This window comes from Lethenteron reissneri, chromosome 28 (assembly GCF_015708825.2).
Source record: "Lethenteron reissneri isolate LAM-NWPU_2019-01 chromosome 28, ASM1570882v1, whole genome shotgun sequence".
Taxonomy (NCBI): Eukaryota; Metazoa; Chordata; class Hyperoartia; order Petromyzontiformes; family Petromyzontidae; genus Lethenteron; species Lethenteron reissneri.
In genome coordinates, this window is record NC_083806.1 from 6,081,206 (window position 1) to 6,097,349 (window position 16,144).

Consider the following 16,144-nt stretch of genomic DNA (forward strand, 5'->3'; position numbering starts at 1 on the left):
ATAGCCTGTCACTTAAGATATTTTAAAAATATATCTAATTATCTTTCAGAAGACTGAGTGGGTAGAACGGCGGTGCAGTGGTCAGCTCACAGTGCTGTGAATCCCGTGAGCTGAGTCTGATCTCCCGTCACGGCAAACATCAGTTGCACGTTGTATCTGAGCTGATTCAAGTTCACCAATTCGCATTGACTAGTATGGTGCAGTATTGTCCAGTAACTCACGTGACCAGCACAATATAGGGTGGCCTTCATCGAGAAGTGGGTTGATAAGTGTATAACTTTGTACTGTTAGGAAGTGATAGCGCATCCAATACTAGGACTCCTGCCAACTTCACCAACATGCACTGACCAGTGCGGCGAAGTACGGTCGAATAGCCCACTCACGGACCAAACGCAGCATGGGGAGGCCTTCATCCAGCAGTGGAATGACCAGCTGGGCTATACGTTGTGATTGTGCTACGATAAATTACTTCAAGAACGCAGAACGATCTGGAATCTCTCCCCCGCTCACCTTCCTTTTCGCTCCGCTGTCGCCCGACTGCGTCACTATAAAGTCATTTCGGCGCAAGAATGCGCGCCAGATGTGCCTCCATCCCCGGGATGATTTAACCGCTGAGGTCGCAGCTGATCTGCCCGGGCCAATTTCCTGCGAGCGTTGCTGTTGGGGCTCTGACAAAAGGCACGCGCGCGGCCCCTGAGAGCCGCGGGTCCCTCCATACGGGCCGCAGGAACCCGTGATTGCATTGTCGGCAAGGCAGGCAGACGCTTGGGAAGTGGACTTGCGCGATACCATTCTTCGCGATGAGATATTAATTTGGCGATTATCGCGATATCGGTTTCCCATGCGTTTGTAATTTTGAAATTTGACGATCGCGTTCGTGCTGTGGTTTATGTTGTGTTGTTCTTTTACGATACGATATCAAATTTTTGACAATGTCGAATCGTCGAGCGCCGTAGCGGTGGTAGCAACAATAGAAGAGTGATAATGAGGCCGATTGTTCCACCAACGAGCGAGCGAATCGGCGAGTGAAAGTTCACTGGAACAGTTACCGTGGTGGTAGTAGCGATAGAAGGTTCACGAGGAGGCGGCTGACTGCGTGCCGAGCGACGGACGAGTGGTCAAGATCACGGCTGCGGCGGCTAGCGGTAGCGAGCAACAGGGCTCACTTGCAGGCGGGCAAGAGGCATCACGGCATCTTGAGGTTATCCCGAAGCCGGGTATTTGCGGAATCTAGCCAAACGTTTCACTCGGAATCTCTGAAGAGCTCGGGGTCCGCTTCTATTTGATTTTTTTTAAAGGCATTTGGCAATGTCTTAGCAAAGGGGGGGGGGGGGGGGTAGCACTTAAAGCGCAGCAGCGACCTTCTGGAGGCTAGTGCCCCCCCACCCCGGCCGGCACTGTGAAGTCTCAGCCGCTGCAGGCTGTCGAGCCCCCCCCCGAGGATGGGCACCTTTCATGTATTTATTTGCAAAGGAGGAAGAAAGGAAAAACAACATCTTGACGGCGAAACGAGGTCGCTGCCACCGCTGGTTGTTAATGGTCGGCAGCGCACGTGACCTGCGACCCAGAGGTCGCCCGTTCGATTCCATCTCCCCGGCTGCAACTTAGTCGCGGCCAACGCCAGTGACGATTATATCTGAACCCGTCCTGGGCCTCCTCTAGGTCGACTCAGCCTCAAACGAGTACCTGGTGCGATGTGTAAAACATCGCCACGAGGGAGACAAAGACGGCCGGGCGTGGTGTTGGTCACCCAATCCCTCGTGTGCTGTGCCGTGTCGGCCCTCATAGGTGCTGCTCGCTAGCAGCACTTGCCCCAAAAGCCTGTTGATGCTATACGGGGGATCTTTTGTCTTTGTGTACATATCCTCATGCTAAATCGCCTCGGCTTGGGTTTTCTGGAAATTCGATTAGGACGGTTATTCCGACTCAAGCTCAAACAGCCCATTCATTTCAATAAAAAAAAAATAATGTGCAATAATAATAACCACATTCTCTCGATGATAAGACGCTTCGGAAAATAAGACGCACCTTAAACGTTGTGCCCGGGTGCCAATAAAGTTATACAAATCTAGATTTGAAGCTTTCTTGACTGCAAGGATTCATACTCTTAGGTTTTTTTCGGTAAAGTCACGTAGGTAAAAAAATGTATTATAATAATAATAAATGAAAATAAATCAATTAAATCACAGTGATTTAATTGATTTATTTTCATTTATTATTATTTTATTTTTACCTACGTGACTTTATCGAAAAAACCTAAGAGTATTATACAAATCCATTCACACACGTACATTCATACATGCTTACCGTATTATTATTACAAGAAGCAGCCTCAACTATTGAATAAAAATACGGGAACGGCAGGGGGCAGGGGGGGCAGTTTGGGGGGTGGGGGGACGCGGGTGGCATCATCAGAGTATGTGGTAGCTGTCAGATTATGATTAAAGAAACTCTGCGTCTTGGCAAATCGTCATTTCTCGAGACTTCCTGACGTTTGTAAACTCGAGCAAGACGACTTGGATGTTTGGCAAGTTGTTGGTTTCGGTTATTTACTTAATTCGTGCAATGAAGTGGGGGGGGGAGGGCAGGCAGGAGGAAGGGAAGGGCTCTTGTGGCCCATTGGCGTTGCTGCGCTATTGCTGTTTTGACTTGCACGGATTTTTTTTTGTTCGCTTGCTGCTCATTGCCAGAAAAATCCTAAAATAAATTTAGACAAAAAAAATCCTCCAGGATTCTGTCAGCACTTTGCTCAACATCCGCGATTTTTTTTATATTTATATAAACGGGTCTAACAAAAGCAAAGGTCACAAGTGTTTCCATACTTTTTGCTTTTTTTTTTCAAGCGAACGAAGCCGGATGTTTCACTGCAATAGCTATAACAAAATATACTTTCGCAATCTGTACGTAAATAAGTAATATTTTTTTTTAAATTGCTTTAATGAAATGTACTAGTAATGGAAGAACTCCACGACTCCAGGAAGTTGCCCCGAGGCTTGCCATAACGTATGGAACCGTGGTTAATTACAGCCAACGTCAGTTTAGCGTTGACAATTAGACCCAAGCCGAAACATAACATAGAAAAAAATCATGTTTAAAAATAGATATTTTATGATAGAATATAGTATTGTCATCAGTATGACATAAGTATACCAAGTTTTCAGTCGATACCACATTGGGAAGTGGGTTACAATTGAGTTACAATATTTGAGGATACAACAACAACAACGACAACAACAGACAGAGTGAGTTCATAAAAAGCGTGTAATCATAATAAAATAAATCCGGCGACATTGCAATGGTGGTGCGGTGGTTAGCGCACAGCGCGATCGATCTAGCAAACCTGAGTTTGATTCCCTGCCAGGGCTGCTAACTTCAGTGGCGAGTGGTGTGTGAAGTTACCCCGGGCATCATCGCTGCAACTTTACCAACACGCACTAACCAGTGTGGTGAAGTATGGTCAATCAACCACCCACCCTCCCCCCCCCCATGACCGACACGGCGTTTGGAGCCTTTCATCCAGCAGTGGATTGCCAAAAGACTGTAAATGTTCACGTGTTTCTAACTTCAGTGTAACGTTGTGTGATTAAAAGTATGAAGCAGCTTATCGCTGCAAAAAAAGAGATGTCGCATCTATAATTTGAACGTTAGTTGTATATTATATTATCGTTAGTTGTATTATATTAACGTTAGTTGTATATTATATTATCGTTAGTTGTATTATATTAACGTTAGTTGTATATTATTGCTGAATGAATTTTTCTTTTACAGAATCCCTTTCCATTTTTTTCAGAGCAACGTTTATTTTCGGGAATCGTGTTGAACTCTCCCGAGTTTTCCCAAAACGTTCATTCTTGCATGGAATTTTAATAATGTCTGTAATACTTACTTTCTGGTTCTTTCTGTAAAGTCACGTAGGTTAAAATAAAAATAATAAGAAAAATAAGAAAAATAAAAATAAAATGAAAATAACTAAATTAAATCACGACGTCTCGGAAGCAACACAAGCAAATTATTTCTTGCTGTGGCTGTCCTACCTGATGAAGGAGGCTTGTGTTGCTTCCGAAACGTCGTGATTTAATTTAGTTATTTTCATTTTATTTTATTTTTATTATTTTTATTTTCACCCACGTGGCTTTACCGAAAAAACCAAAGAGTATGGATCCTTGCAGTCACGAAAACTTCAAATCTAGAACATCTGTAATACTTTGTGTGGGTGTGTACACAAATATAGTCACGTTCTATAAACTTTAATGTTACACATTACTTTAAGAAACATTACTTAGTTTACTGATGATTGGGATCGTATACATTTGTAAGTATTGAGCATGAGACTTAAATAAATGTTCTACTTCAGGCTGACCCTACGCCCTATGACTGCCGATGAAGGGAATATTATTGGTATCCATATAATTGTTAAGGGATATAAAAAAATGATTTGGAGCTTTCGTGACTGCAGGAAACACATTCCTGCGGAGGGAGCTGGTAGGAACGTTGGGTTGCTCGGTCAATGGCCTGCAGGGTCAACGGCGGCGTGGTGTATTCCGCAAATATGCCCGACTGTGAGGGTGGGAACAAGCCGGCATGAGTAGGTTAAACGTTGAGTTTTATAAGGGCACCACGGGGTGAACCAGCCCCTCCCCACCCAGCCCCACCCCTCCCACCCCCCACCCAGCCCCACCCTCCCCACCCAGCCCCTCCCCACCCTCCCCACCCAGCCCCTCCCCACCCTCCCCACCCAGCCCCTCCCCACTCTCCCCTCCCCACCCAGCCCCACCCTCCCCACCCAGCCCCTCCCCACCCTCCCCACCCAGCCCCACCCTCCCCACCCAGCCCCACCCTCCCTACCCTCCCCTCCCCACCCAGCCCCTCCCTGCACGACGGACGGACACAATAATCCCCTGTGGGTTGGTGTAACCAGGAGATTCCTACCAGTATTACTCTTTGGTTCTTTCGGTATCTTTTTTCACAAGTACTTGAGCACCAGATAAAAATATTTCTAACCCTTCTAGAACATAATTATATTTTACATCATTCACTGTGTATTACATTTTGCATATTTATAGAAATTCCTGCACAGGTTTTCCACGGTTGTGCTGCACGGTCCTCCGATGCGTTTATCGGGTCGTACCGCGTGTTCTGCGGCACGACGTCTGACGTTTCGCTCCACGTGCCAAGGGCTTCTACCGAATGGTCTCCCAGCTTCAGGAGAAGCTCCCAGCACGTGGAGCGAAACGTCGGACGACGACCACGAAGCGCATCAAAGAGTCCTCAAGTACGTCCGTACGTATGTTGAACTTCTTTCGCGACCAAACATAGATACATTTTCAAACAAATATGCCAAATAATAATTTTAACTACTCTTTTTTTTACATTCCTTTTAGTTTTTTTTTTCTTGTGTTATTGCGGAGATAATAATGTCTACTCTGCCATCATGCATGCTATCAACGAACCCTGCATGAATGGACTCGTGAAACGAATCTGTCCAGAGTGAGATTTCCGACGTCGAACGCAACTCTTTATACATTTGTCCCGTCACGGCTGTGATGTACACCAGGTTCAGAGCCTGACCACGTAAAAATGTCATTGCCACGGACAGATTGTCAACAGGTCTGTTGCATTCCACCCTGAAGACACCCCCTTGCTGCGATGGTTAAACTACGCTCTGATGCTTACCAGAACCAACTTTTTTGTAAATTGTTATGCGTTCCCTTGCGAGCCGACAATAATCCACGACGATTTTTGGATTTATATAATGTGGAAACGCGACCGCATCCTAAGACGTGCGGAGAGATTTGCGCTGGTCGGGTCAGAGGCGGAGGGGACAACGGAAGTTGTCGAGGCGGCACTTGGGCAGGGAGTCGACAGCACGGATGGCTGGGCGACGGGGACTTCCAGACGAAGCCGGAGAGAGTGAGCGACCTTCCACTGGGCAAAGGTTGAGCGGAGGCTGCGCAAGAAAGCACCGGTTGCATGGGGCGGAGAGCGTGTGGAAGGGGGTAGAGAGAGGGGAGAGGCAGAAGAGTGCGTGGAGGGGAGTAAAGTGAGATGAGAGGGGAGAGGTAGGAGAGTACGTGGAGGGGAGTAGAGTGAGATGAGAGGTAGGAGAGTGCGTGGAGGGGAGTAGAGTGAGATGAGAGGGGAGGGGTAGGAGAGCTCGTGGAGGGGAGTAGAGTGAGACGAGAGGGGAGAGGTATGAGAGGGGTAGGAAAGTGCGTGGAGGGGAGTAGAGTGAGATGAGAGGGGAGAGGTAGGAGAGTGCGTGGAGGGGAGTCGAGTGAGATGAGAGGGGAGAGGTAGGAGAGTGCGTGGAGGGGAGTAGAGTGAGATGAAAGGGGAGAGGCAGGAGAGTGCTGTGGAGGGGAGAGTAGAGTGAGATGAGAGGGGAGAGGCTAGGAGAGTGCGGTATGGAGGGGAGTTAGAGGAGATGAGAGGGGAGAGGAGGGATGAGTGCGTGGAGGGGAGTAGAGGGCGAGATGAGAGGTGGAGAGGTAAGAGAGTGGCGAGGAAGGGAAAGAGGGAGATGAGGGCGAGAGGTCAGAAAGTGCGGGTGGAGGGGCGTGGGAGTGAGATGAGAGGCGAGAGGTAGGAGATGTGCGTGGAGGGAAGTAGAGTGAGATGAGAGGGGATGGGTAGGATGAGTGCGTGGAAGGGAGTCGAGTGAAAATGAGTGAGGGGAGAGGACAGGAGCAGAGTGCGTGGAGGGGAGTGAGTGAGATGAAATGGGAGAGTAGGAGAGTGCGTGGAGGGGAGTTTAGAGTGAGACGAGAGGGGAGATGTAGGAGAGCACGTGGAGGGGAGTAGAGTGAGATGAAAGGGGAGAGGTAGGAGCGCGCGTGGAGGGGAGTAGAGTGAGACGAGAGGGGAGGGGTAGGAGAGTGCGTGGAGGGGAGTAGAGTGAGACGAGAGGGGAGAGGTAGGAGAGCGCGTGGAGGGGAGTAGAGTGAGATGAGAGGGGAGAGGCAGGAGAGTGCGTGGAGGGGAGTAGAGTGAGATGAGAGGGGAGAGGCAAGGGAGTGCGTGGAAGGGAGTAGAGTGAGATGAGAGGGGAGAGGTAGGAGAGTGCGTGGAGGGGAGTAGAGTAAGATGAGAGTGGAGAGTCAGAAGAGTACGTGGAGCGGAGTAGAGTGAGATGAGAGAGGAGGGGTAGGGGAGTGCGTGGAGGGGAGTAGAGTAAGATGAGAGGGGAGAGTTAGGAGAGTGCGTGGAGGGGAATAGAGTGAGATGAGAGGGGAGAGGTAGGCAGGCAGGAGTGAGTCCATGGCGGATCTTACAGACCGTGAGTGTGAGCTTGAAATCGATCCGGGATGTAATAACACGAGTGCGAGTTTAAAAGCAGCCAGCGATGTGTGCGATGACTGCCTTCGTTCCGTATCGTGTGTTCTCGATAACTTCGATTTACTGTGGCTGTGCATTTATAGCTGGTGTTCGACATCATCGTCAGCCGTACGAAGGAGAAGTCTATGAATGTTTGAAAAGTTATTTGACGAAGCCAACTTGAGTTGCAGCATTTTTTTTTATATTTAAGATATATGTTTATATTTGTGCTGCCGTTGTCATGTCTCCTGCAATGTGGTCGTTCTCCTCCGAGTTTTTGTTTTTCATAGTTTCCTTGCTATATTTGGGGGGGGGGTGGTTGTATCTTTGGTGACCCAGATCATTGTTGCAAGTGAGACTCATCCTGCGGTAATTTTTGGGTTGTAGAAAAAAAGGTCAAAGTGATGTCCTGCAAAAATGAGCGTTGAGGCGCTGCCCATCTGTTTACAACACTGAGCCAGTGGTGGGAATTCCACATTCCTATGACAGGGGGCGCGAGTCAATCCATAGAAGCAACCACTGTAGACTTCTTCACAAAGCGATGTTATTTTATCGACCACGGATGGGGGGGTGGGAGGATTGGATGGATCAACCCCCAACCAGGATTTGAACTCGCAACCGTCCTACCGTTTTCGTCTGGTTAACTCAAGTCGACTAAACTCAAAGTTGCGTGTTCTGCAGATGAGCCCTCTTCGTGAATTGAGCGTCACGGAGCGTCACGGCTGCTCGGTCGACGCACTTTTTAAATCCTTTATATTAAGTTCACTTGCTTGCTTGCTTGCGCGCTTACGACCGTGCAAATGTTTCGGTCGTTTTTTAACCCACTTCCCGTGGTCCAATCGAGCTGACATTTTGCACACAGACTCGTTGTGCGTGACAATTAATTTTCGTGAAAAAAAAATTCCAAAATTTTCCACTTTTTAGGAATTTTTTTTAAATATTTCATTTAAAATACCAATGTGATAAAAATGAAACTCTTACTCAAGAAAAACAGAAATGAATAATAAAATAAAACCGATGCCACGCATATAAAGGATTCATAGTGAAAAACTTTGTTTTTACGGGTTAACTTTTTGAGATTTTGTAATCGGATTCCCGTTTCGTTTACGACGCTGCCGTCGCTCTTGAGAGACTGCCATTGCCGGCGCATCGGACGTCAACTAATAAAGTGGCGAGCGGCGGTGCCAGGCAGCATCCAGCAATTGCCGGATAATTGGACCTGGCAAAACGAAACGAAAACTTTCGTTGGCCCGGAGACGAAACCGTGCCCCGAGTTCGGCCTGCCCGTATCAATATCCAGCCTCCCCCTCCCCCCCGTTTGCCCTGTCACTCGCCTCCGTTACAAACTCCCCGCCATGCGGTCCCATAACGACTACGCATCGTTCGCTAAACGATTGAACAATGAGAATGAACAATGAAAGTCGTTCATAGAGACGAGGCATTCCGTCGTAAGCGATGGGGAAAAGTGAACACCATGGACTTGAGTATGGACAGTGTATTAGCAGCGTGGAATACAGATAACAAATGCATTTATCTCTATAAAATCTCTAAGTGATTAGGAAGAGACGTCAAAAACTAAACTTTTTTTTATTTTACCAGCTAAGGCCCCGCAGAGCTATGTAGTTCTTTTTCAGAAGCGACCTGGCCACAAATAACAGCTCAACAAAGGCGGCTCATCACAATCACGTGTGAATTGAGAACAACCAATATGCTTTGGGTTTTCCGGTAAAGTCACGTAGATAGGTTATAAAATTATTTATTTTAATCATCAGGAGGTGACGATCGCTTGTGTTGTGGTCGAAACGTCGTAGTTTTTGTTTATTTCTTTTTGTATTAATTTGAACCTATCTACGTGACTTTACCGAAAAATCCGAAGAGTATGGATTGCTGCAGTCACGAAAGCTTTAAGTCAATAACCGCGAATACTCCGAACGCATATTGATTCTTAATGTGGAGAGGAAAACCCGTAGGACCCGGAACAAATATTTCACGCGAGCACGGGGAGAGAGACATGCAAACTCCAAATATACAGTAGGCGTTAGGGTCGGAATCAAACTCAACGACCTCCTGTATACCAGGCGAGGTAGTTAACATCTCGCCACCGCACCCATGTCCCGCCCTCTACTCTACGTGCCGTGCCCGGAGCGTCTTCGAGATTCAGTTTTCTGGAGCGAAACGTCGGACACGAAGCCGAACAAACACGCCCGCTAGAGCACCGACAAAAAACAAAAAAAACGTCGCAAGGGCTTTCGGGCACGATCGCGAAAAGCCTTGGGCGAGTGCCCTCAAACTCTCAGCCTGGACGGTAGTCAAACCCGCAGACATCGTCTCTGCAATGTGCGTTACTAATGCACGCAGCGCCACATCTTTAACATTAATCACGGGGTAAAAAAAAAGAAAATACAAATTCTGCTTTTGCATTTGCGCGTTTGTTGTCGTCGTAGTCGTCGTTGTTAAACTTTGACAGCAACATCATGGTACACGTTCCTGGGGAGACGTCTGAGCTAAGAGTTGGAGAACGGGGGGTGTGGGGGGGAGGCTGTGGGGGGGCGGGGGGGGGAGCTGCAGAGCGTGGTGGGAGAAGGTTGAGGTTTCAGGAAATGAGTCAAGATTCCCGTCCGTGCGCTCCAAGACATCTGTCGTTGTGCACAATAGAAACTGGGAAAGGGCCCTGCACCCCCCGAACGGTGAGACTCGAGCCAAAAGGGGAGCGCACTGCTTCCCCTTCGCTTTTCCCTCCGGGAAGAAAAAAAAAGGTCACGGTGTACACATCGACGCAAAGGTCGGCCGAAATGTCAATACAAGATAATTAAATATATATTTTACAACAGCAAAAAAAAACTCGAAACAATAACAATCAAAAGGGCAACGTTGCCTTGGTGAAAAAGACGTTTCCCGTTGCGAACAACAATAACAGCATGTGCGGAAACGATGTAAGCGCGGAATAACCTCCCAGAAAATGTACTTTTCAATGCGCTACAATCAACGATTGTGTAAGTGGAAAGTTAGGAAATGCGAGGCTTTTTTACAGTTATTAGCCCACTTTTGTTTTGTACGTGTTATACAGAACACGCCGACAAAACCACACGTGTGTGTGTGTGGGGGGGTGAGAGAGAGGGAGGGAGGAGTTCATCGTGGGGGAGGCCTTCATCCAGCAGTGGATTGACAAATAGCAGAGTGTGGATGTGTGTGCACGTGGAGTGCGCCCTGTGGTACACACGAGACAATCAATCTCCGCTCCCACGACCCCGCGATTGTGACAACAATTCAGGGTCACAATTTGTTTCGCGTTTTGGCACGTGGCACGTAACACGTGGCGGAAACCCACACAAACAAAATTCACACCACAGCACCCGTGGCCCTTTGCTCTTCTACAGAAAGAAGATAAGAACAACGGCATCATCACGACAATAAAAACAACAACAACAACAACAACAACAGAAATTCCAAGAGTACCGTTGATATTGGGGGGCTTTTTTCTCCCCCTTCTGGAAATCCACGCGATGGGTAGAACTCCGTGGGCCACTCAGCTCAGCCGCGGAACGTGACAGCACACGGGAACGGGATGTCCACGGGCCGGCCTCAGGTGCTGCGGCCCAGCCACCTGTGGACGGGATGCCGAGGGCTCAAATGTCCCCCCCCCCTTGGAACCTCCGAGCCGCGACGCTGCCTCTGCTGCCGCCACCGCCACCACCACCACCGCCGCCGCTGCTGCTGCTGCAGAGGCAATCGTCAAGAAGCATGCTCCGGAAAATGCAAAGGGCGAGCCAGAGGAGAAGGGCGGGCAGCCCCGTTCGCTTTTTGAGCACGGGCTGGGTAAAGAGCAAACTCTCTAGCTCGACGAGTTGGGGAGGAGGAGGAGGAGGGGCCGAGCCGGGGGGACGCGGCCAATGCGTGGCCCCGTCGCCTCTCTCTCTTCTCGGTCGTGTCCAATTGGGCAATCGAAATCCACTTGTGCAGCACCGGTTCAGATGTTGTTTATTGGTTATTTTTTGAGTATGTGGTTTTGGGTGGTTGCGGGCGGGGGGAGGTGTGTTGGGGGTGGGGAGCGGTGGCGCTGTGGTTAGCGCCCGTTCGATTCCTGATCACGGCGAATGTTTTGCGAGGCGATAGCCGAAGCAGGTTCTTGGGCTTCCCTCCTTCGCCGATACGCACTGACCGGCGTGGTGAAGTATGGTCGAACCACCCACAACAAAACCGACACGGCGTGGGGAGGTTTTCATCCAGGAGTGGATGGACAAAGGGGTGTAAATATATCTATATTTTTAAAGGAAAGAGCAATCTCATGAGCACCACGGTTTAGCACGGGTGCCTACGTACGGCGCAAAAGAAGTTCAACATACGCGCATGCGTAAAGGTGACTCAGTGCTTCGGGAAGATGCAGGGAAGCGTGGGTCTCTGTTTCTCAGTGTCAACTTTACGCGACATTTATTTTTAATGCCATTGTGGCCAGACTGCTCAACGTCTCACATTCTGCAGCCACGCGGCAAACGGCTTCCTACTCAAGGAGTGGAGCGATGAGATCGGCGCACGTGCAGGAGGAGACAGATGGATCGTTGTTACATCGCGTGATCCGCAGTGGATAGAGCAAGGCGTATGATGATGACGATGACGATATATGTTAGATGAAGTATCCTTTATGAACTGGCGGAGTACACTCATTGATACATTAATCATGTAATAGACTCATGAATTAATGCATCCTTTATGCGTTTGACTGTGGTGCGATGTTCATTGCATTCCGTGTAAGTTGTAGATTATAAAATGCGTATATATCCGTGTCATTACGTCAGGTGAGTATGTGTCACTTGATGCCCTGAACACTCGTGACAAACGAGATTTTCAATCTGAAGGGATTAGTTATCTAGGTGAAATGTGCTATCAAATTTAAAAAAAGAAATGTTTTATATATATATTACTCACGAATGTCAGTGGCGTATGTGGTGACGCTGCTGCATTGCCAGCGGTGAACAAGTACACACGTGTACGTATATATGTTGTTGAACTTCTTTCGGACCGTACGTAGCCAACCGCGCTAATGGGAGGTGCAGGGAATGGACATCAAACTAAACACAAAAAAACTGTTCCGAAGAAAAAGTGTTTTCAATCTATTTTTCGATTTTTCAAACTAGATAATTTAAAAGTACATAGCTCCAGTGGCTTCCTAATATCGGAAGGAAGAGGCGTTCCAGACGGCCGCAGAAGCGCACCTGAAAGCGCCGCGTGATGCGGTGACCGCCTTGTGTGTTCGATTGCCAGCCACAAGCCGCTGTTGCTGCGACGATGATGACTGGTGTTCGCGTGATAACACCGTGTAACAGTTTTTTTTGTTCCTGTTCACAATCTATTCTCCCTTGACGAGGAACATAACAACAACAATAAACAATACTCAACACATTCGTTGATTGTTAGCCCGTCTCTCTGCTGGCCATGTGCACGTGGAACCATGCAAGTCAGTCCGAACGTTCAGGACTCTGGTCGGATAGAGGCAGGACGCAACAACCATAGCCACCTCGAGCGTGAAACTAAACGCTTTTTTATTTTACCAGGTAAGGCCCACTGAGCCATGTAGCTATTTATAATCATAATAAACGTTTTTGGGTTTAGATCGCGTTATTTATAAATGTGTCGTAACCCTCCACCACCCGACACGGCCAATCAGTAAAAAAGTGTCACGTTGACAAAAGACAAATAGTTCACTGCTTTAGCCCACCGGTGTGTTGAAGCGTGAAACCACTAACATTTACAATTAAACCCAAAAAGTTGATTATGAATAATATTCGTCGCGAAAGCCCACGTGTTAAATGTAGCTATTTGTTTAGAAGCGATCTGGCTATCACAAATGATAGCCCAACGAAGTGGCTTATCACGTGGAAATGTATGACACCTAGGTACCCGGAGAAAAATCCACGCGACTACGGGGAGAGGCAGACGCGCAGACTCCAAACATACTGCAGGCGTCAGTGTCGCGATCGGACCCACGACCTCCTGTATACCAGGCGAGATAGTTAACATCTCGCCACCTCTAACATATTCCATGCTCCGGGGGTAGGGGGAATCTCTCCTCCCGGCTCGAATTACCTAAATGAGCCTTAACAGGGGCCCGCCGCTGTGAAAATATCGAGTTCGAAGTTGTGCTTTCTTAAACAAGCAATGACATCATGCTCCCCTCCTAGAACACGGCCCGACTTAGCGCAGATATAGCCCGGCCAAGCACAACAGAGTTCCACCCAGCTCACAGCCCCCCACTCCCCCCCCCCCACGAAACTCCGCGTACAACACAACGGGGGGGGTGGGGGGGCGTCTCTTGCAACGCTCGCAAAGTACCCAGGTGACGGTTGAAGTTTACGGCTCTGGGTTAGCAACAAAAAAAATACGAACAAAAAATGTTGGCATCGTCGTCCGTTGGGAGGTAACCGCATGGATGGCTCGGAGGGTCAGAACGCTGAGCCGACACCGCTGAGATCCTTGGGTTCGAATCGCGCGCAGGCGTGCTGATTGATGGTTTCAGCCTGGTTGCCAATGACCGCACACAAAATGCAAAGATCCCCCGTGTAGCCTTAACAGACCATTGGGGCAAGTGGTGTTAGCGAGTAGCACCTATGAAGGCCGGAACGGCACACGAGTGGGGTGGCTGGCCAACACCACGCCCGACCGCCTTTGTCTCCCTCGTGGCGATGTTAACACACCCTGCATCAGGTACTCATTTGAGGCTGAGTCGACCTAGGGGAGGCCCAGAACTGGTTCATGATAATCGTCACTGGTGTTCACCGTGAGCGGGATTCGAACTCGGGTGGCCGGGTTTGATGCCCAGCGCGCTAGCCGCTGCATTATTGCTGCACTGCCGCTCCCCACAATAAAGAACATCACGTTAAATGTGGTTCTGTTGCGCAGTTTGGCTAACCTTCCATCTCCGAGATGGAAGGTTCTGCTCTTGCACTGCGTGGATTTAGAGATGACTTGAAGGATTCTCAGAGGTGGCTCTGTGACATCCACTTCCGCGTGTCGCTAGCTCACACGAAGTTCTCCGCGCTTGCTCCGCGAGAGTTTCCGAGCAGATATTTCCGTCACCTGACAACGCGGTGCCGATAGCGTAATCGCGAGGAAACATTTTTAAACGACACGAGACATTTTATAGCGACACGAAACATTTAAAAACGACACCAGACATTTTAAAACGACACGAAACATTTCATAGCGACACGAGACATTTAAAAACGACACGAGACATTTTAAAACGAAATGAAACATTTTAAAACGACACGAAACATTTTATAGCGACACGAGACGTTTTAAAACGACACGAGACATTTTTAAGCGACAGGAGACATTTTAAAACGACACCAAACATTTCAAAACGACACAAGACATTTTAAAACGACACGAAACATTTTAGAACGACACGAAAAAATGTAAAACGACACGAGATACTTTAAAACAACACGAGACATTTTAAAACGGCACGAGACATTTTAAAACGACAAGAAACATTTTAGAACGACACGAAAACATGTAAAACGACACGAGATATTTTAAAACGACACGGGACACGTTGAGCAGCACAGGCATGACACCAATTTGAACCGCGTTCGTCTACTCCCGAGGGTCGGCAACCAAAAGTAACGAGAAGATGCATTTTTGTTCGCCCAATGCACGTGACAAATACGAGACCGATGAGTCCTGAATAAATAACCGTCACGAAGCACGCTCCTTAGAGAGGCGGCATGCGCGTCAGGTGAGCCAACCACTCCTCCATTCCTACCCCACACTCGAGGTGGCAGTCTCAGTTGTGCGTCGTGTCAAGGTGTTTAATGAAACTATGATATTTATCTTCTTGGTTCTTTCGGTAAAGTCACGTAGAAGGGAAGTAATAAAATAATAAAAATAAAACATAATATAAATAATTCTCACGACGTTTCGGCCACAACGCAAGCAGCCGTCCTCAGGTGAAAACCAGGTCTGTCGGGGAGACAGCGTCTGAATGAAACACCACTATGCTTGGAGCGTATATTTAAGCTGGGTTGGACCAGGCTTAAATATACGCTCCAAGCGTGGTGGTGTTTCATTCAGACGCTGTCTCCCCGACAGACATGGTCTTCACCTGAGGACGGCTGCTTGCGTTGTAGCCGAAACGTCGTGAAAATTATTTTATTATGTTTTATTTTATTATTTTATTACTTCCCTTCTACGTGACTTTACCGAAAGAACCAAGAAGATGAATCCCTGCAGTCACGAAAGCTTTAAATCGAAATTTATGCTATTTATTTTAGCAGGAAAGGCCCACCGAGCTATCTATAGAGCTCTCTTCAGAAGCGACCTGGCCACAAACGATAGCTCAACGAAGTGGCTTATCACAGTGGACATTTATAGAAGTAGCCAAATACTCTAAAACGCGTGTCTGTAAAAGTGGAGTGGGAAAAAAATCGGAAGACCCGGACAACAAGTAAAAATCCACGCGACCACGGGAAGAGAGAGACACGCAAACTCCACATACACACGCGCCAGGGTTGGTATCGAACCCACGATCTCCCGTATACCAGGCGAGGTAGTCAGCAGCTCGCCGCCGTTGTCTGAAACGGCGACATGGTCTTAGTGCCCTGGCGTACCTCGAGGTTCACTTAGCATCTCGTCACCACAACGCGCCGCAGCTTAATGCCTTACATTTGCGCGGGCCGCTCTCCAGCGGAATTTAGCAGAAACATATGTTGTTTTTGTATTTCGTTTATATAATAATTTTTGACGTCATCTTTTTACTTATATAAATACATGTAAAGACAAAGATCCCACGTGTAGACATTGCAGACATTTTGGGGCAAGTGCTGTTAGCGAA

General features: G+C 48.1%; 1 protein-coding gene across 1 annotated transcript in view; it reads right to left on the reverse strand.

Moving 5' to 3' along the window:
* The window catches only part of LOC133348865 (smoothelin-like), a 60,924-nt gene extending 49,800 nt beyond the window's left edge, over positions 1-11,124 (reverse strand). Inside the window, exon 1 of the mRNA XM_061561928.1 lies at positions 10,771-11,124. The gene's annotated coding sequence lies outside the window, so the exon portion shown is untranslated. The remainder of the gene's footprint in view (positions 1-10,770) is intronic.
* Positions 11,125-16,144: the final 5,020 nt, after the last annotated feature.